Raw genomic sequence first — 23,018 nt, forward strand, 5'->3', positions numbered from 1 at the left:
ATTAAGAAATGCAGATAAAAATGGAACTGATTGTAGTATCTTCTAGAGGAGGAGGATTACTGGACAGAACAGAAAGCAATTAAGATGTCACCCATAACCTAAATGATACGGACTATACATTCCAAACATCTTGACTGAAGTCTTTGCATGAAGGGTCCATGAAGAGATGCTAGTCAACATGTAGTCTGGTTGATCAGCTCAAATTCTATGCAGTATTTCATTATACACTGCACAATTCCTTACAGCTGAGTATTCATGACCATGATGTTCACATTTTTAGACATCATTGGCAAATTATCCTCCATTATCAGTGAGACACTTTTCTAGTTCTCCATGATTTTGTTAATAATCGTTCTCCCTGTGTTTGTGTGGGTTTCGCCCCCACAACCCAAAAGATGTGCAGGGTAGGTGGATTGGTCACGCTGAATTGCCCCTTAATTTAATAAAATGAATAGGGTACTTTAAATTTATTTAAAAAAAGATTTTGTCAATAATGATCCATTTTCCCTACTGTTATTGTAGAAATACTAAATGTGAGGCGGGATTCTCCACTCCCCAAGCCGCGTGTTTCTCGGTGGTACGCCGTTCACCGGTGGCAGGATCCTCTACTTCCACAGCTTGTCAATGGGATTTCCTATTCAAGCCACCCCATACCGCTGGGAAACCCACAGGTGGAGTTCACTGCTGGGGGAACAGAGAATTCCAATGGTTGGAGAATTCTGGCCCCTGGCCTCCAGGTATATAGGGCGCGATTCTCCCAAAACGGGAGAAATCGTAAAGCTGGCGTCAAACCCGGGCGGGTTTGACGCCAGCGCGCCCCTTCCCGACCGGGAACCGATTCTGGTCCCCGGTCGGGGCTAGCAGCCCGACGGCGCAAGCTCCGGCATCACGGGCTTAACGAATTTCGTTAAGCCCGCTTGCCGGAGTTAGCGCCGGCTGACGCGTCATATGACGTCAGCCGCGCATGCGTGGATTGGAAGACTCCAACCCGCGCATGCGCGGATGACGTCATCGCGTATTTGCGCGAAACCCGCGCATGCGCGGGCCGGGATGCCCCTCAGCCGCCCCGCGAATGGATACTGCGGGGCGGCGGAAGGACAAATAGTGCGCGGGCATTGGGTCCGCTGCCCGCGATCTGTGCCCACCGATCGCGGGCCCATGGCACCCTTGGCACGGCCGTGGTACTGCCATGCCAATCGGTGCCATGGTTATAAAAAGCGAGTTGTTCCCGCCATTTTTACGAACGGCCAGACCAGGTCTGTTTGCCGTTCGTAAAAACAGCGTAAAGGGCTGGGACTTCGGCCCATCGAACAGCTGTGAATCGCTGCCGGCCGTAAAAAAAACGGCGGCAGCGATTCGTGTCGGGAGTTGGGCGGGGGGGGGGGGTAGAATAGCGGGAGGGCGGGAAAAATGTCGGGAAGGCCCTCCCGCTTTTCTCCGACCCGTCATTGGGGTCGGAGAATTTCGCCCATAATATATGATGTAATCATTCAAAGTGACACTATCATCCACTGTGTGGGCCACTGTCTGTGTGGAGTCTGCATGTTCTCCCTTATGTGCATGGGCTTCCTCCGGGTGCTCCAGTTTCCTCCCACATGTTCTGAAAGATGTGCTTGTTATGTGAATCGGACATTCTGAATTCTCCCTCAGTGTACCCGAACAGGCGCCGGAGTTTGGCAACGAGGGGATTTTCACAGTAACTTCATTGCAGTGTTAATGTAAGCCTACTTGTGACAATAATGAATATTATTGCTTATATAATGGTTTACTCCAGCTATTTAACATGGAATTACGCCACTCTTTAATGATCTCAATTTGTTACCATCAACAAACCTAAAGCAAGTATGACTTTTATATTCCTTAATCCTGCTGCATTGATCCTCAATATGTTTTGATTAAAGTTAACATTAACCAATCTGTCCCATATGCTGCTGAAGTAGAAGCACGATCTAGTGTTAGGAAAATAAACATTGTTTTAAGGGATACATATTTGTATGGGTAAACATTAGAAATAAGGGTTTTAGATGGTTTTAATTTAATATTTCTGTACCTGGAAGGGACTTACAGTTGGATTAATGCTGGACAAATGTGATTGTATGTGTGGGGGTGGGTTGGTTGATTTCTGACTGTGATAGATGGAGCTATGGCATGGAGTAAATATAGTTGTTTGACAAATGGAGGTCCTTTTAAGGTAAAAAAAAGCCCCTTTGTTCTTTTGTTCAGGGCAGTTAGTTTAAATAGACCACCGGAGAGGGAGCATCTCCAACAGCTCTGCTAACAGACAGGGAGAGAGTGAGAAGACAAGACTCATAGCTCTGCTTAAAGCAGTAAAATGCATGAAAGCAATCGGCAGAGGAACTAAAGGACGGCTGGTTCTCGAAACCTGTAAATAGAAGAGGATAATGTTTATGGGCAGCCATGACGAAACTGATAAGGAATCTGCTGGTGAGAAGCTAAGTTTCAAAAGGTTTCCAAAGTAATACTACAGTTTGGGATGTCTTACTATAGTCTGGGAGACAAAATTGTAAAGTAATTTGGAAGATAGTATTGGCTGGATATCAAAGTTTGCGGTAACAGTGGAATTCAATCAAGACAAAAAGATTCTGAAGGATTGGTGTAAGATCCTGGAGTGGATGCATTGGTAAAAGTGGAGCAGAAGCTCTGTTCACAAATATCTTTGGGAAAATGTGGACTGGATTTCGGAATGCCAACTGCTAATGATAATGAGAGGCGATTTTAAAGCGTGTTTTTGGAAGTAGAGTTTGGAAACTCTTATGTGACAACCATCTGGGGGGATTCTGAGGAGAAATCCATGGACACTAACTTGGGTTCAGGATGGAGTGTATGTTTGACAACAGCAAATTTGTGTGCTTCAAAAAAAGGTCTTTGTGTACTAATGAGACCATTATGGTACTGTGTCATCTCTATCATTTGAAAAGGCGTGTGTCATCGTTAACCTAATTGTTGTGTTATGCTTCTTCACGTAGCATAAGCTGCTTCCTTGATGTATACTCTGACAAAGGAAGGTTCAGACTTGGAGATAGATTTAACACATTTATTGAACAGTTAATAATTCTCCTACTTGGGTTCGACTCTCCTGCCAATCTCACTATAGTAACTCAATCTAACTAACCAGTCTGCTCTAATCTATGCGATGGGTATGATGCTTCCCTGATCTGCCCCTGTGTCTCTGAGTGCCACCTATGGAAAGAGAAAGAGCATTTGTGCCCTGTCCTTTATATGGGTAGCCCCCTTGTGGTTGTGTCACCTTTGGGTGTGTCTTGACTGCCCATTGGTCGTGTCCTATCTTACTGGCCTATTGGTTGAATATCTGTGTGTCATGATGTCTCTGGTGCTCCCTCTAGTGTTTATTTAGTCCCAGTGTATTTACATTAGCCCCTGTGTATTTATAGTGCCCTAGTGTATCTACTTTAACCCCTTGTGTATTTACAGTGATGCATATCACCACACTAATGGGGAATAAAGGAGTATTTTATTATTATCCAATTTTTCCATGTTTAATAATTTTTTGTTTTTGTTAAAACTAATTAGCGGTCCTGTGACTCTGTTTCTCCACTTGTAATTCATAAAAAGATGAAAGTTATGGTCTTTTCAGCCAGGGTTCCTTTCTGGGATCTTCCCGTCCAGATATAATATCAATTGGGATTGTAACATTGGTACTGCATAGTTAGTGAGTTGGCAACTAATACACTCATCTCAGTCCTCAATACACCTTATGACGTGCATAGGTTGTTTAGATTGTTACGACCATCCCCAGGTGAGGTTCCCCAAAAGCTGTTGATCCAGACGCGATGACTCGATTTGTCAATGTTAGCTAGAATACCCACCATATTTGTTCCAAACCCAGATGAGGATGACTGGTTCCATGTCTTTATTCAACCCTCCCTCTGCAGTTAGCAACAAATGTTTTGTGGTGACCTACTAGGGCCTAGCTTTGAGCTGATTAAAACTGGATTTCTTAAATTAAAGAATTGAACACTTTAAATTAAAAACAGTCCAACCTCAGGCAAGCTGTTGAAATTCAGACAGACAATAGTCAAATACACAACTATCAGACAAGCTACGAGAACATATTGGCACCTACCCCAGTCAATCACTCGTCAGGAGATCATCGCACCCTATTGACATGCACAGGTCTATTGTCAGCAGCCCAGATCGAGCCAGACTCTCGGGCACCCAGAGCTTCTACTATTACATTATATGGGAACAGGTTATATGCAGCCCACACCACCAGAGGTGGGACACCTGGGCTGCGCTCAGGTGTCCTGTCAATGGTCATCAACCGGGCCACAGGGTGCTGAGACCCTCCTCCCCGGGGGCATCATTGACAGAAAGACAGAGGAAACAGCAAAAGGGAGTGAAGCGAGGGGGATAAAAACATGCACCCAAGGCACATCAGCAGCAAAGACTCCACGCAGAGTTGATCAAGGTGGCTGACCAGAGGAGAAAGGAAGGAAGAAACAGCGTGCAAGACTCACCTTCATGAAGACAGACCAGAGGGACTCAAGAATCGGACCCATAGTTCATTCAAGCCATCTTTGTGGGTAGTATAACCGAATCTTGGGTGTTTCTAGTGTTGTATATTTGGGTTAATTTACGGGTTAATTGTGTGTTTAATAAAGATTGTTGAAATTCTACTCATGTTTTGTCGTTTGTTCATCTCACAACTATGGGCACATAGGAAAAACTTTGATTAATATACTGGTCGAAGTAGCTGAGAATTGAAGAGATACAACAGTTTGATCTAAGAATCTCTTTCCCTTGGATACCTTTTCAAGGCCCAATAGTTATGTTTGAGGGGGAGCTAATTTAACCACACTTTCTTGAGTTAAGCAGGTATTTATGCTTGGAGAGAATGGCAGCAGCCTGAGTTCACAATGACTAGAGTTTGATACTCCCAAAGTCCCAGAAAGGTGTCATAGGCATTGCATTGTGCTATAAACTATCCACTTACTTCGGCAATGAAAGGGAGTTGGGATCAAAAATGCTAATTAGAATTTCTACCGAGATGCAAGGTTACTGTGATTCATGCTGCCAGGGGGAAGGGAGCAAAGGAAGTCAGTTTTAAGATCAGGTTATAGGCTTACTCTAAATCTATAAATATCATAGAACAACAGCAGGGTTTTTGTGTGGTCAGCAGAGAGAAAGGATTGCTTGACTCTGCGAGCTACTACAACCAGACACAGGAGGGAAATGATCTGCAGTCTTCTATGGATCTGGGGAGATTTATTCTGGCATGATTAGGGGAAAGATTAATCATTAGAACAGGCTTTATTGATGGTGGTGAATTTAAGGAACGCTCCAAAAACTGAGGAAAGTGGCTAAAAGAGACTCACTAGAAGTTATTAATCAGTGAAATGGGAATATTGGAACCCATTAGAAACTTGGGGAAACTGCTTGCTGAAAGGATTGTAATTCTGGGAAGTGTAACTTTCTGTAGTTAAAGCGCCGAAAATAACATTATGTTTAGTCAGTTGTGCTCTTTCGTCATTGGTTATAGTAAAAGGTTTACAGCATGAAATATTACATGGCATTCTTTCAGCTATTAACTGGAAGTTCTCATCTCTTTTTAAAAGATATTGGTCCTACAGAGATTGTAACATTGGATTCACTTTTAGTACAAAGCCACAATCCCAATGACATATCTTGTTTTGTCTTTGGAGGAGAGCAACCTAGGTCTACATATCCTCTCTATTCTTCCACTGGTCTTATGGTTCAGACTCCAAGAACATTGGAGTGAAATCATATCCTGACAACTTATACTTGCTTGTGCCGTTTTAACACAATAGCCATTAGGATTTTAGGGCAGGATTTTCCGGTCTCTGACACTGAAATCACGTTCGGCGATCGGTCGGAGAAACCCCGTTTGCAGCGGAATCGGGGGCGGTGCCGTTTTCGCGATGCTCTGCCCCCTCCAAAGTGGCATTCTCTAGGAGTACGCCGCACGCTGTATCACGGCCTCAGGACTTTACCTGAGGCCCTCCTCCCGATGCTCCACCCCTGACTGGCCAAGTTCACGATGGCGTGTGTCTCTCATGCTACTTTTTGTCGGGAACTTGGCATGGTAGCTGCGGACTCAGTCCAGCGCCGCCACAGTTGGAGGAGAGCCACCATGCGCATGTGTGGCCAAGGACCTGGCAATTCTCCGGCTGTATCGCCAGCTAGAGCTGGGTGCTCTACGCTGCCTGCCTGCTAGCCCCCCACCAAATGGAGGATCGGTGGCCGTTTTGTGCCGGTTGATTGGTCGTAAAACATCACTGTTCCCATGCCAGCGTCAGGGCATTGCCTGAAAATCAGAGAGTCCAGCCCTTAGTTTTTGAAAGAAAATCATAGGGCTGGTTTCTCCAATTCCCCAGCTGTGTGTTTCTTGGCCACGCGCTGTTCGCTGGCGGTGTGATTCTATACTCCCAGCATTTGCCAATGGGATTTCCCATTGAAGCCATCCCACGCTACTGGAAAACCCATGGGCGTGAGTGTGCTGCTAGTCAGAAAAGTGACTCACAATGATTGGAGAACTCTGTCTGTAGTTTCCAAACTTCACTTTGAGGCAACCATTCTCTGCCACCATGTTATATTTCAGAATAATAAGTCATAAACGATAAAACTGGAGCCAAACCTTACACAGTTTAAGAAGCATCTCCTAACACAACACAAATTCAGTCTGTTCCTCTTTATAGGGGTGCAAGCACTTCATTGCAGTGTTAATGTAAGCCTACTGATGAGGTAGATTATTATTATTAAGTGAATACCCAGTTAATGCCCACCATCCGCATACAATCTGATAAAATTAACAGCTGTGGTTTGGGTTCCTGGCTGAATTTTATTTCTACATACACTACTTTCTATCACTTCCCAGACTGCAACATAAAAGGTGACAGCAGACCTCAACAAATGATGAACCTGAGTTGGGTTCTTTAATGGACAGTCACCCCGGGCTAGAATTCAACCCGGGTCTCTGGCCCTGTGAGTCAGCAGTGCTAATCACTGTACCATCGTGCCGTCCCAGGCTATTATTTTTCCTTGTGAGAATTTTCATTAGCACCTGCTTGGGAGAGACAAAGTAACAGTGGCGTCCAACCTTAAACCACTTCAAAGCATATTTTCCATACTACTACCATCTGCTCCAAAGCATCTGCCAAGAAGTTATTTTGTTCAGAGATATCGGTCTGTAACTTCCTCGGAGTGGCAATGAAAGTGGATTACCACTCATATGACTTACCTGTGCTTGAAATGGGACGCACCTGTCTCACCCAACCTTCCTGACTCAGGCCAGGTTAGAGTGAATGAGCGAAGTATGTCAGTGGCTCCAGCAATGAGGTGAAGAAGGAGCGACACTAAGGACAAATCCTCTTTTTACAGCACCAGCTGCCAAAAGGCAGGTGAATTTAAAGGGACCATTGATAGGGAGAAGGTAAGATGGGGGGGGGTCTTCGGATGTCAGTTCAAGCTGAGGGCTGTTGTCCCATTGGGAGTGTCAGGTCGAATATGGGATTGTGGGTCGGGTCTAGGCTTACACCGATCCTCTGTTTGGTCTTGACATGGGAGGTAGAAGTTATGGCCTGATCAGGATGTGACATACAGGCATGGGAAATAGATGTGTATTGCTGCCATGCTGACGAGAGTAGCGCCTTCCATGAATAAAGTTGAGGAGGCCGCAACAGAATGCTAAATCTTCCAGATTCAATGGGAAGCAGCAGCTCAACATGATCTGGAAGTCATTCACCCAGCAGAGAGACATTGAATCTAAGAGCCAAGCTCCTGGCTCAAATAAACTACACAACAAGATGCAACTCTCCAACTGCTGCAAGAAGTAGTGATGAAATGATAGCCTGAGAACATCAGGCCACACTTGTGGTCACAAGAGTATGTTGACCATAGCAAGATGAATTGGCAGCCCAAGATAGCATCCTGTACAAAGGAAATGAAATTGTCATCCCGAAGGAAATGAGAGGAGAGATGTTGAAGTACATCGATGCAGAAAATTAAGGAATTAAATCAAGTCTGAGAAAGGCATGAGAAATGGCTAAACATGGGCAATGAAATTAAAGACCACATTAACCAGTGTCGTGCAGGTAATGGGTGCCATTATAAAAACGTTAGAGAGCCATTGATGACACATGGGCCTGAATTCTCCGACCCCCCCCCCCCCCCCCCCCTCACCCCCCGCCGAATTACTCACCTCACACACAGCGGGACCTGGCAGTTAAGTGTGTGTGGGCGGTCCTCGAGGGGGGTGTGGGAGGATCTGACCCCAGCGGGGGTGGGGGGTCCCACGGTGGCCTGGCCCATGATCGGGGCCTCTCGATCTGCGAGTGGGCTTGATCTGTGGGGCGACATCTTCCCTCTGTGCCAGGCCCCTATAGGGCTCCGTCATATTGCCCGTAGGCTGGCGCGGAGAAGAGATCCCCCCCCTGCGCATGCGTGGAAATACGCTGGCCGGTCTGGACATGCGCGAAAATACACCATCTGGTCTGGGCATGCGCGAGATCATGCCGGCCAACTCACGCCGGCCCTTCGGCGCCGGCTGGAGTGACGCCAACCCCTCCGGCGTCCACCTAGCCCCCGAAGGTTTGGAGAACTCCTCACTTTCAGGAGCTGTTGATGCCGGAGTGGTTGGTGTCAGTTTTCCCACCGGCATGGGGACTTAGTCCCCAGAAGGGAGAATTCCGGCCATGATATCCCAGACAAATCATGGTGAAGCTGGATGAACGTTTTTACCACAGCGAGAACTGACTATCTTATTACTGTAAAATACTATTCTGACTACTGGGAGTTATATCAGCTGACTACAATGATGACTGAAGTAATCACAGAATCCTCAAAATTCCACTTCAGCTATTACGGCATTCCAGACATTGTGCTGAATGACAGTGGCCCTCAGTTCATGAGTGAAGAATTCAAGCCACTTCAATAATGGATTGAGAAATTCATCATCTCCGCACAATGCTCAGTTGAGTAGAAAGGCTGATGTGGCAGTGTAATTCACCAAAGGAATCCTGAAGTAATCAGGCAAATCTAGCACGATGTGGCGAAGGCAATCCTTAAGTGGAGAAACACACAGAATGAGGACATGTAAAGTAGACTAGTCATGTTGCATCCAAACTACTTCTCCAATAGCAGAAAAGCTACAAAACCAGAAGTAGTAACAGGTGTAAGTGAAAAACCAAGGTGAAATGGCAGAAAGCAAAATTTCAATTTGGCAAGACTGCCAAATGTTTGCCTGAGTTGAGCATCGGAGAGGGAGCCAGGGTGCAAACTTTCAATGCTCTCAACAGGAGTCAGCCTAGGTGGCATATTAGGACATGTGTTGAACAGTTGTTACCTCAATCATACACGGCGCAACTGAGGCCACTAAAGATGAGGTGCACCCGCAGGCAGATACAAACAGCTAGAGAAGCTGATCCTTCACTGCAAGTGGTCAATCAGGAAAATGGGGTCTCACCAGCTACACAGAGTACAGAATGACCATCATACCCCGGGGTCCCCAGGTCCCTAATAACAGAAATAGAACAACAGCAACAGTTACCACGTTAACGACAGTGCCAGGGCACAACACGTCTCGGAGGGAAGATCACTCAGGTGAACAGCCAGTACAACACACACAAAACTTGTACGATTTTGAAACTGGATAAGTGCATGTGTGGCAACTGATCAGAATAGAAAACAGTTTGTTAATACAGGAGAACAGCTGTGGGTAACAGTGGGTAACTTGTGTATTCACAGTTACACATTAGAGTACATACACATTTGTCTTCTGTTCATTACGAAAAAAAGTTTGTGTCTTTTCTTTGCTATGAAAAAGCGTTTAGGTTTTGAAATGCAATGCAAATACATGTCCTATCTGGCTTGCTTTTGTCATGTGACCTCTGCCATGAGGGACACTCAGCAGACAGCCATCTTACATTTAGTCAATAAAGACACCATGCTTGAAAGACTGTAGTCTTTGAGAGCATAACAAAGGGAGTAAGGTGTCCTCAAAACTGCGTCCTGTGAAGAGGATGGGAAACAAGCGGATAGAGGAACTGCCTTGCCCAATGGAGTTAGAAATTGATGTATTCCCCAGGTCCAAGATTTAAAAATAGGATTAACAGACAAGGAGCATGGCCATCAATCCCTTTTGCACCCCCTTTATTTTCTCCACCTCCAGAGTCCCAACCATGATGTTTGAGCGATGACATTAAAGATGGAGAAGAGGCAGTTCATTGCCTCTTCAGCCCTCAGAATCTCGTCATCGTACAACATTTCATCTCACCTTCTGGAAAACACATTACACAGGATGATATTAACAGAATTAGTATCATGTTTTTCGCATAATACAAATGTTGTAAAAGTGTTACATCAAAAACACTGGACTGGACAGCTGTGCCAGAATCTTCCGGGCCTGCCAGCTGCTCCACCAGCAGTGGGAAACTTGGCAACTAATTTGGTGGGAGGCCAAAAATCAATTTCCTGATAGTGGGGTGAATTTTGAAATTAAGGTCTCAGGACTTTGAATAAAGGTTGAGCTTCCCGACAACCGGTATGAGAAGCCCTTTTGCATGCACTCACATATCATAAATAAATAACCTTTATTGTCACAAATTGGATTAGATTAACACTGCAATGAAGTTACTGTGAAAAGCCCCTAGTCGCCACATTCCGGTGCCTGTACAGGTACACAGAGGGAGAATTCTCAGCTGGTACGGGAATTGATGCTAGCCTTGTTCTGCATCACAAACCAGCTGTCTAGCTCACTGAGCTAAACCAGCCCTGCTATCTTGTTACCAGCCCATGCATGCTTGGCCAGCTTGGCAGAACTCAGTGCCCCCTCCAAATTAATTTCTCTGCAATGAGAAATTAGAACGTTCACATTTCTGACTGCATATAAGTGTCATAGAGTCATACAGTACAGAAGAGGTTCTTGGCCCATCGAGTCTGCACTAACAAAACTACACAAAATCAATATTAATCCCACTTTCAAGTACTTGGCCCATAGCCTTGAATGTTATGACATTTCAAGTGCTCATCCATGTACTTTTGAACAATTGTAAGGTTACGCCACGACTACCCTCTCAGGCAGTGCATTCCAGCACCTCTTGGGTTAACATTATTTTCCTGTTAATCCCTTCTAAACTTCCTGCTCCTCACCTTAAAATGATGCCTTCTTGTTACTGACCCTTCCACTAAGAACAGTTGCTTCCTATCCACCCTGACCATACCCCTCAGAATCCTATACACCTCAATCAGGTCTTCCTTCAGCCTTCTCTGCTCTGAAGAAAACAACCTGAACTTTTCATTTCATTTCATTTCATAGCTAAAATGCTCCAACCCACGCAACATCCTGGTGAATCTCCCCTGCACCCTCTCCAGTACAGTCACATCCTTCTATAATGAGATGACCAGAACTTTACATACTCCAGCTGTGGTCTAACCAAAGTTTTGTACTGCTCCACATTAACCTCCCTGCTCTTATAATCTATGCCACGACTGATAAAGGCAAGTCCCATATGTTTCTTAACTACCCTATTAACCTGTCCTGCCCATTTCTGGGATCTGTGGGCTAGCACCCAAAGGTCACTCTGTTCCTCTGAGTAGTGTGCACATTGAGAGGAGATAGACATTTTCCTAGACTAGGAAGAGAGTATCTGCTTCTTTGGCCTTCGAGGGGACCACATGGAAATGTCAACCTCTTGACTGAAATTGGGTTCCAGTAGTGTGTGTAGCTGTCCAAAGGCTACACAGGGCAGGAAGGATCAGTGTGGAAGGGTGGAGCAAAGGCTCGACAGGGGAGGGAGGCTAATCAGGGAAGGGTGGGGTGATGGCTGACAGGGGAGGCAGGCTAATCAGGGAAGGGTGGGGTGATGGCTGACAGGGGAGGCAGGCTAATCAGGGAAGGGGTGGGGTGATGGCTGACAGGAGAGGCAGGCTAATCAGGGAAGGTTGAGGTGGGCCTGACAGGGGAGGCAGGATCAGCAGACAAGGGTGGGAGGTTGATCTGGGGAAGAAAGTCAATCTATACTGGGGCATGTTAGGAGATGTCTGGGAAGCAAGCCAGAATGCTCAGAGTTTGTTTAGGAGGGCAAGCATGTCACACAAGCCTTGGTCCCACTGTAGGTGTGGTGGATGGCTGCAGTGGGGCAGTGAGATTCGTAGAGAGATGGGCCCAAAGGTGTGGTCCATGAAGTCAAGAATTTGGTCCTAAAGATTTGATTGAGGGTATTGTGAGGTAGAGGGTACAGTCCCAGTCAGAAGAGAGTTGGAATTAGTACGCTAGAAGTACTTGGCACATGGGCTGGTGTTGGATGGTCTCATGGGGGCTCACGGAAATTCAGGTACAGCCACCCTCAGGAACGGGAAGGGTCACAGTCAGGGTCAGGAGGAGCATGGGCATCCCAACAGTTTTAGCAATGGGGGATCAGGGCCACTGGTGGAGGATAGCAGCAAACTCCCAACTTCAAACCTGCATCCACCCAGGTAAATGATCATGGCCAATAAGGGCTTATGTGCTAAGTCTTTCTGTGAGGGGAATGAAAGCAGTGGAATCGAGCCGAAGGGAGGGTTCCCTCACATGGTTGTCATCATCCCAGTTAATGCACAATATCATGTAAAAGCAGGAGGAGCAGTTCACCTGGAAGGGCATGGTGGGTGTTGGGTGCCATGGAAGACAGGCACAGGGTTTAGCATTTGCTTTGAGGATCAGGAGTCAATCTACAAATAATATGCTCGCTAGATTGATTCCTGCAATTTGTTCACAGATTCACTGAGGCCAAGAAGATACAGGCTGGGCAAGCCAGTGATCATAATGAAGTAGTTCGAGAGGTTGGTCATGATGCCCATCAACTCCATACTCCCAGAATGCCTAGATCCACTGCAATTAACATACTGCCACAACCGGACTATAGCAGGCGCCATCTACCTGGCCCTACCTCATTCTTGGAGCACTTCGACAACAAGGACTCCTACACCAGCAACAGCATAATCCCAGCCAAGCTCATATCAGAGCTCCAAAACCTAGGACTTGGCTCCTCACTCTGCAACTGGATGCTCGACTTTCTGACCCATAGACCACAATCAGTAAGAATAAACAGCAACACCTCCTCCACGATAGTCCTCAATAATGGGGCCCCGCAATGCTATAGTAGCCCCCTACTATACTCCCTGTATAACCACACGACTGTGTGGAAAGATTTGGCTCCAACTCCATCCACAAGTTAGCTGACGACACGACCGAAGTGGATTGGATCTTGAACAACGATGAGTCGAATACAGGAGGGAGATAGGGAACCTAATGGAGTGGTGTAATGACAACATCTCTCCTCAATGTCAGCAAAACTAAGAGCTGGCCATTGACATCAGGAAGCAAACTATCATACACATCCCTGTCTGCAACAATCGGGCCACGGTGGAGATTGTTGACAGCTTCAAATTCCTAAGTGTGCACATCACCAACAATCTGTCCTGGTCTACCCACGTTGCGCTACGACCAAGAAAGCACAACAATGGCTAATATTTCTCAGGCAATTTAGGAAATTCGGCATGTCATTGACACTTACCAACTTATACAGATGTACCATCAAAAGCAACCTATCTGGCTGCATCTGTATGGCAACTGCTTGGCCCAAGATCGTAAGGAACTTCAGAGAGTCGTGAACAGAGCCCAGTCCATCACACAAACCCGCCTCCCACCCGCTAACTCGGTCTACACCTCCCGCTGTCTTGGGAAAGCGGACAGCATAATCAAAGACCTCTCCCACCTGGCTTATTCACTCTTCCACTTCTTCCATCGGGCAGGAGATACAAAAGTCTGAGAACGCGCACTAACAGATTCATAAACAGCTTCTTGCCCGCTGTTACCAGACTCCTAAATGACCCTCCTTATGAACTGATCTGATCTCTTCACACATCTTCTCTACTGAGTATTACTGCACTACTGTATGCTTCACCCGATGCCTGTGTCTATGTATTTACATTGTGTATTTATGTCAGCGCATATGACAATAAACAAATCCAATCCAATCCAGTACTTCCACCTGCTGCTCTTCCACCTTCTTCACAGGATGCAGGATAGAAACTCTACAAGCTCAAAGACCACAGTCTTTCTAGTGTGGTATCTTTATTGAACTGAATGTAAGATGGCTGCCTGCAGGGCAGCACGGTGGCCTAGTGGTTAGCACAGCTGCCTCACGGCGCTGAGGTCCCAGGTTCGATCCTGGCTCTGGGTCACTGTCCGTGTGGAGTTTGCACATTCTCCCCGCATCTGCGTGGGTTTCACCCCACAACCCAAAAATGTGCAGGATAGGTAGATTGGCCATACTAAATTGCCCCTTAATTGGAAAAAATAATTGGGTAATCTAAATTTATTAAAAAAAAAGAAAAAAAAAGATGGCTGCCTGCATGGTGTCCTTTATGGCAGAGGTCACATGACTAAAGCAAGCCAAACAGAACATGTAGTAATAATTGAATTTCAAAACCAAAAATCCCCTTTTTCATAATGAACAAAAGACAAATTTGCAACACTGCGATGTGTAACTGCGAGTTACCCAAATCATTCAACATACCACACCTGTTCTCATGCATTAACAACCATGAGTTTTCTGCTGGCTCTGGTCCAGATGAGAAGCAACCAGATATGTGTGCCAAATATGTGCAACACACCCAGTTCCCCTGTGACCTTGGGCATCTGTAAGTGGTAATTAAATTTCCCCATGGATGGATCAGTGGAGAGTAACATGGATGCACTCATGTTGCCCTCACACTTATTCCCAATGGGGAGTAGAGCTTACAGAGACCACTTTCAGATAGAACCAGAAACATGGATGCACAGGGAAGAACAGCATGAGTAAACCATGTAGCCCCTTGGGATTTCTTCCCCACGCACCTTGACGTTCTTGTAACTGGTCCTCGATTTCAACTCACCCACAGTAACCTCATATTCCTTGACATCTTTTTCATCACGGAAAATGTCAAAGCAACTTACAGTCCACTCAATGACAGTGCCTCGACTGCACAATGGGTTGTTGCGGAATCAAGACCCTCTAATTGCAGAGAATCCTACAAGTCTCAGTCTCAGATGCCCTCAATATTACTGTGAGATTGTGATCTGTCATTCTGGACACCCCAGCCAGATTGAAGATCTTTCCAGAATGGACCCTGCAGGGCACTTAAGAACTACTGATGCTTCACATTGCTAGCCTCTCACCCCTCTCCGCAGCCCAGCACAAAGGCCCATTCTATTCACTTTCACTTTATACGATAGTACCTTGGTTTCTTAATGATGTTCGGGGCACTTTGGTTGCAATCCCTTTATGCAAGATCCCTGTAAGGAGACATGCAGGCCAAACAATTATCCATGTGAAGTCCTCACAAAGGAGGCAGACAACTGCACACACACCTCTTTAATCCTACACTCAATCCCTCTTACAGTCAAGGGTGAACCTGCCCATTGCCTCCAAATTAGCAGCATTGGATCTCCGCACCCTATCATTCTCCCTACATCCAGGGAGGTTCTGGTTTTCCTCTTGTTCAGACCATAGTGGGGAGGTTCACTCTTTGAACCCCCTCCCCCTCTTGCCTAGCTACTGCTGCAATGCACCCATGGCTGAGTGATGAGGTACAGGTCTGAGCGCATATCCGGCAGGTGCTGTGTATTCTGCTGGAACTGGCTCTCCAAGACAGCTGCCGCCAGTTCCCCGGAGGCAACAAAACACTCACATGCAGGAACCACAACAGCAGACTGAATGTCGATAGATTCCTCCAGTCTTTGGTCCAGTCTGCGCATGACCTCTGGCATCTCTGCCTGATGACCCTGCTTTTCTCTGCATCTCCACATGTCTCATGATTAAAGTCCAGAGGATCGTCACCTCCACCTGGTCGTCATTTCCTCCATCAAGTGTGGATCATGTCAGTGATGTGCTCATAGACACTGAGCCTACTCTAGAAATACACCCACTGAGGTGAAATGTCTGGCCTGAGGTAAATTCTCCGGAGTCATGGCTTCACATCCCAACACGGCAGCTGGTGGAATTTAAATTCAATTAATAAATCTGGAATATAAAGCTAGCCTCTGTCATGGTGACCATGGCACGATCTCTTTTTGTTGTAAAAAACCCATTTCTTTCACTAATACCCGTTAGGGAAGGAAATCTGCTGTCTTTACCTGGTCTGTCACCAGATCCACAGCAATATGGTTGACAGTTCAAATAATCTGAAAAAGAGCAGTATGAATTTGTATTTCTCTGAAATGGCCTAGCACGCCATTGTCAATCGGCAATTAGAGGATGGGCAACAATGCTGGCCCTGTCAGTGACACCCACATCCTTCAACTGTAAAATTGGCCTCCTTTGTCTTTGTGAGGAGAAAGACAATGTACTAAGTGCCCATAGATAAATTTCGAAAGAAGGATATCTAGCCTAGGTTATCCTCACAGCGATGATGTTTGCCTGCAACTGTTAACTAAGTGACGTGGAAATGTTCCTCATACCCACGAAGCATTAAATGCACACAGCTCTTGCAAATGCTTGTCAGGCACACTCCGGTTGCTATTGGAACCAAACTATTTGAGATACAGGTCAGATACAAGTTGAAAGAAAATGAAACAAACATACCGCCAAGGGGCTGCTGTTCACACTTTATCTCCTTGGATTATAAAATTGATTAATGACATGTTTGCATGCTGAAAGGGGAAAGGCCGCTCTTATCTGGGATATTCTTCAAAGAAGTCAGGCTCCATTTTTAGGGAAGTAACAAGGCTATCAGAACAGCAGGCCGAGGATGTTTAGCTTGCAGCTCTCAGTTTATCCACCTTTATCTACATCATGGGGCTTAGAGAGCCTCCCTGAGGCTAAAACCAGAACTGGAGCCAATTTTCCAACTGATTCAAATTCAGCTCATTCCTTATTGAGAATCTTAACTGTCCTCCAGTAATCCAGCTTTCCTTTTCTGCTGAACACACACCACCAACTTGAAGTTAACCTGCTGTTTATGTCTAATAAACCTGCACTGACAAGTTTGGGCAGCATGGTAGCACAAGTAGCTAGCACTGTGGCTTCACAGCACCAGGGTCCCTGGTTGATTCTCCACTCGGTCACTGTCTGTGTGGTGTCTGCACGTTCTCCCTGTGTCTGCGTGGGTTTCCTCCCGGGTGCTCCGGTTTCCTCCCACAGTACAAAGATGTGCAGGTTAGTTAGATTGGCCATGATAAATTGCCCCTTAGTGGTCAAAAAGTTTAGGAGAGGTTATTGGTTACGGGGATAGGGTGGAAGTAAGGGCTGAAGTGGGTCGGTGCAGACTCGATGGGGCCAAATGGCCTCCTTCTGCACTGTACTTCTCTGTTCTATGACAGGCAACAAATCGAGACTCAGTTCAAATAATATGAAAAGCGTTTGGATTGGATAGCTTGGTGGTGCATCAGATGGTCACTATTCATGCATACAATCATGTCCATCATAGTGAAACATGTTGAGCAAGAGGGTACCTGGACAGTCATGCTTTTCACAATAGAGGGCAGGAAGAGGCACAAATTGGGAACGATCAAGCAACATAAGTTAAATGGCTGTCACCCGTTAAGTAGCTGTGTACCTGGCTGTCTATTTACGTATCCTGTATCTGGAGAGGCAGCATGGCAACACCAAATATGTAGTTTCCATTGGTACATGTTGTCCAGATATATTTTCAGCATTAGGCTGGAAAATGTGGGAAGTGTCACTAAAACACTGCATTACATGAACACGTGAATGTGTGATCTCTTAGGAAAGGTGATAAACCAAGTAAAAAGACAGTTATGAAAATGAAATGAAATAAAATGAAATGAAAATGAAAATCGCTTATTGTCACAAGTCGGCTTCAAGTGAAGTTACTGTGAAAAGCCCCTAGTCGCCACATTCCGCGCCTGTTCGGGGAGGCTGGTACGGGAATTGAACCGTGCTGCTGGCCTGCCTTGGTCTGCTTTCAAAGCCAGCGATTTAGCCCTGTGCAGTTATTGGGGAGAGTGGGGTAGGATGTGGGAAATCATGGAAGATGCTGGCCAACCACCTTAGGCAAATAAACCTTGTCCAGGGTGATTACTCTGGCCTTCATAATTCTATGCAGTGCAAACCTTTGGTGCAAAGTGATCCCCTCTCCAGGCAGAAATAGCTCCAACTCACATTTGAAGGAATCTAGTAAATTACTATCTATGGCATAAACCAGTAAACCATTGTTCTGCAGGAGATTCTGCAACTTTTGAAAGCTAACCAAGGTCTGCCCTTGTGGAATGAAAACTATGACCCTTGTCTGCCTGAACATATTTATTTTAGTGCAGACTGTCTAGTCAAACAGAATCAATTCCTTTCATCACCTTATAAACTTTGATAAGATCACCAACTCTTTGCTCAAGGTGTACAGTTCAAATTATTTAAGACTTGCTTAATAACTGAAATGCTTCAAACTAGGAATTAATCCAGTGACCCTCCTTTTCAAACTTTCCAAAGCTTCAATATCTAGCACCATGTGAGAATCTCAAAATCAAAATACAAAATATAGTATTCTGACTAAGGCTTGGCCAAGGTTTGTACAAGTAAAATAATCATGGATTGTTCCATAAATGAAACTCCAGTGATATGATCTGGTAAGTGATAAGTGCCTTGTGAGCCAAATCCAGAAAGGGAAACTTGACAAACTATCACAATTATTTCTATTGTATATTACCGCAAGAAAATATGTGTACTGAAGTCAAGAGCCACAAATTCCAGGAATACGTTTGGAGATTTTAGTTATCAAATTATCACATCTATCAAGAAAATAAAATAAAACCTAAATATGTAAAATTATATCCACACAGTTCAAATTAGTTTTACAGAATATTTCTCCTAAAGATTCTTACTTGGTTAGACTCACAAATAAACACCCCATTAGTCAACATTTCTTATATGTATTTAATCTACAGAAATTCCATAACACACAACCCACTGCTGCTGTAGGAAGATATTACACAGGGCTACTCTGTCTCTCTCACTTTGGTCTGGAAATTCAAGGCTTGAGAACAAAATTGCTTTCTGGAATAACCAGACATTTTTTTCGGGTGGCTGAAGGCTGCTCAACTCACTTCTACACAGCTCTGTCTTAGGACAGAGCACTCTCTTCAGGAGATCTTACATTGCCACATCTAGCACAGCTTCCAACCTCTCTTTAAATATGTTTTTTCTTCTTCATCTTTCCCCATTGTCTTCATCTTTCTTTGAAATTTACCTTTGCCAGGATATAAAAATCTTTTATGTTATCCTTATGGCCACTACTTTTCAGGTAAAATAAAATGAGTAATTTTGCTTTTTTTTATTCAGGACCGTTTCTAAGTTGAAAACTCCACACCTCCCTTTGGGAATTCAACTGTTCACATCCCAAATCCTCACCTTATCTCCCAATGCAAATTCTACTATGTGTGTTTACTTGCAGAACATCTAACTTGGCCCTATTCAAGTCAAATGGCTGTGTTTCACACCTAGCCCCTTTGATGTCCTCAACTTTGTAGACACTCAGTCCCCAGCTTAATTAAATAGTCCTCCACACAGATACACACACACAACACACCCAGGTATACCTAAAATCCTGCTTCACATAATACCACTGTAGACACCAGAAATATTTTTTAAAAGCATTTTTCAACACCATATCTTATTCCCTCTAAACTATCACATAACAGCATTGCTCATTAACCTTCAAAATACAAGCAGCAGAACTTCCAGATCTCTTTCTTTCTCCACCGGCTTCAATGCTTTTCTCTGAATGTTACTTGTATGTGCAGCACTCACTCTGCCCACATGCATTACAGACCAGGCAGTAGAACACGGGAGAAAACTGACCCCATTGACAGAGGATTCAGAACCAGAGGGCACTGTTGATTGACAAAAGCAACAATGGCAGCACAGGGGAAAACATTTTAGGTAAGGCTCTGGGATTGCACTGCCTGAGATTCTGATGCAGGCAAATTGGATCACGGTCTGAGAAAGATATTTGGTTAATTATGTGAAGATTGCAGGGCTATGGGGAAAAGAAGGGGAATGGGACAATGTGAATTGCTCTTGCAGAGAGCTGGCACGACATGATGGCCAAATGAGTTCCTTCTGTGCTGTGACAATTCTATCATTTTATCTTTCCAAGTTAAACATTATTTCTCAGTTTCCAGAACTTCTCAATGCATCAAGGTTAGCCTGAAACTATTGAGAACCGTCGGCTGTCCTAAACACTTGCACAAATCTTTGTACCTTGTGCAAAATTCCCCAACTACTGTATTCATATAATGAATAAAAATAGTAAAGTGTAATGGTCCGAACACAATTCACTGTGGGATACAGATCTCCAAACAGATCTAATTCCATTAGTAGGCACTTTCTGTTTCTTGTCTTCCAATTAGTTCCCAATCCAGCTCAATGTATTACCACTAAAACTAAGGGCTTTGATCTAGTATGGTAGCCTCTTATGCAGTACTTTGTCAAAAATTTTAGGAAGTCTCAGCAGACAATGTTGACTGAGCTTCCAAAACATTTATTATCTTGGTGACTTCTTCAACAATATAATAAATTTGGAAGACACTAGTCTCCTTCTATTGAAATCATGCTGGATATTCCTAATATGTCCTTTTCCATCTATGCTGTCCTATATTATACCCCTAATACTTTGTCACAAATCTTCTCCATCAAATATGCCAAACTAATGGATCAATAGTTAGCAGGGTCCATATTCTTCCTCTTCTCCATGTAGTATCTGTCTTGTTATCTCTTGACATAGCATACGCTGTCTCCTTGATGTACACTCTGACAAAGGAAGGTTCAGACGTGGAGATAGCTTCAACACATTTATTGAACTATTAACAATTCTCCTACTTGGATTCGACTCGACTGTTAATCCTTCTATAGCTACTCAGACTGACAAACCAGTCTGCTACAATCGACGTGGTGGGTGTGATGTTCAATCAACCCTGTGTCTGTACTCACTGAGTGTCTCCACTGGAAAGAGGAAGATCATGTGTGCTGTGTGCTTTATATGAAAAAATGAAAATCGCTTATTGTCACGAGCAGGCTTCAATGATGTTACTGTGAAAAGCCCCTAGTCGCCACATTCCGGCGCCTGTTCAGGGAGGCTGTTACGGGAATCGAACCGTGCTGCTGGCCTGGTTGGTCTGCTTTCAAAGCCAGTGATTTAGTCCAGTGTGCTAAACCAGCCCCTATGGGTTGGTGTAATGCCCCCCTGTGGTAGTGTCACCTCTGTGTGTATCGTGAATGCCCATTGGTCGTGTCCTATCTTACTGACCTATTGGTTGAATGTCTGTGTGTCATGTTTCTGGTGCTCCCTCTAGTGTCTAGCTAGTCTACGTGTACTTACATTAACCCCTTGTGTATCTATAGTTATGCATATCACCACCGTATCCTTCATTATTTGAAGATTGCAGAACCGCAGTCTATGCCATGCTTTTACTATGGCGAAGGAAAAGGAAGGTGGGCCCCAAGTCTACCACAGCTGGAGCGGGGATCAAACTCTGCAGTGAGCCACATGATAGCCATTTAGCCAACTGCGTTAACTGCTCTACCCCCTCCACCCCAGGGTCCACGTCATATTTTTTTTAAATGTTGAATACATTAGCTTCCTTTGAGTCTAAAAGAACTGTCCCAGAGTACTATTAACTATTAACTATTAAAGATAGAGGCAAGGGACTGACACAAAATGTGTGCCATCTTCCTATTTTGGGTATTGTCATCTGTTCTGGCTGCCCTATCGAAATGAAATGAAATGAAAATCGCTTATTGTCACGAGTAGGCTTCAATGAAGTTACTGTAAAAAGCCCCTAGTCGCCACATTCCGGCGCCTGTCCGGGGAGGCTGGTACGGGAATCGAACCGTGCTGCTGGCCTGTTTTAAAAGCCAGCGATTTAGCCTGGTGAGCTAAACCAGCCCCTATCGATTGCTGAATTGCACAAGTGTAATATTCTGAGTATCTTTCGTCTTCCAAACATCCTCGAGACTGGCACACTTTCAGTGTTAGGCAGGAGAAAATCAATCTTCTCCTTTCTTTAGTTACTTCAAAATAGTGAGGTTTCAGACAAGGCAGAGCTTGGGAGAGCAGAACAGTATTTATTTTTAGGCAACTATGACTGAGAGCTTGAACAAGTACTGAGTAACACTACACTCCTGTATGGTTCGCTCAATGCCTGTGTCGATGTATTTACATTGTGTATTTATCTGTGCCCTATTGTTTTTTTCATGTATGGTATGATCTGTCTGGACTCTCTCTTGTTGTAATTTTTGCTTGTTTCTTTCACTCCTTTGTGCAGAATGGCAGTGAAGAAATGTGGATGTTTTGAAGGATAAAAATGAAGGAGACAGCAGCATGAAAGAGTTTGCGGTATGCATACGTTTCGAGTTCTTTTGCAAAGAGAGGTCTATAAAATATGAAGAAGTTGTTTTCCCCCGAAAGGAATTACAACATGGTTCAAAGAGGTGAAAGATTTAAAATATTTCTTGAATTTCAATCCCCTTTTTTGGTAATTTTGTTATTTTTGTTACTGCAATTTATTTTCCTTTTGGTTTGCAAAATCATTTTTTCTGTTCGGAGTGTAACAGGCAGTTTTAAATCTTTGGGTGCAATTTAACAAAAAGGAAAGAGACTTCTGTTGTGGGTGGGTTTAGCAGGGTGTTTCACGGGTGCTTGTAGTACCGGGAATGACCCTGCTATCAAACGAGACTCTTATTTCTTCGGGCCTTGGTGGGGAAGGGCTTGCTGAGGCCTCACTTATCTTTATTTCCTGCACTGAGGAGATCTGCTCGTAGATGTAGGAAGTTACATTTGCTTCACGCATGTGCCAGGCTATATCCTACAAGAGAGGATCTAATCATCGCCCCCTGATATTCAATGACATTACCATTGCTGAATCCCCCACAATCAACATTCTGGGGATTACCATTGACCAGAAACTGAACTATACGAGCCATATTGATACCGTGACTACCAGAGCAGGTCAAAGGTTAGGGATCCTACGACGAGTAACTCAC

Source organism: Scyliorhinus canicula, chromosome 17 (genome assembly GCF_902713615.1).
Source record: "Scyliorhinus canicula chromosome 17, sScyCan1.1, whole genome shotgun sequence".
NCBI classification, from domain to species: domain Eukaryota; kingdom Metazoa; phylum Chordata; class Chondrichthyes; order Carcharhiniformes; family Scyliorhinidae; genus Scyliorhinus; species Scyliorhinus canicula.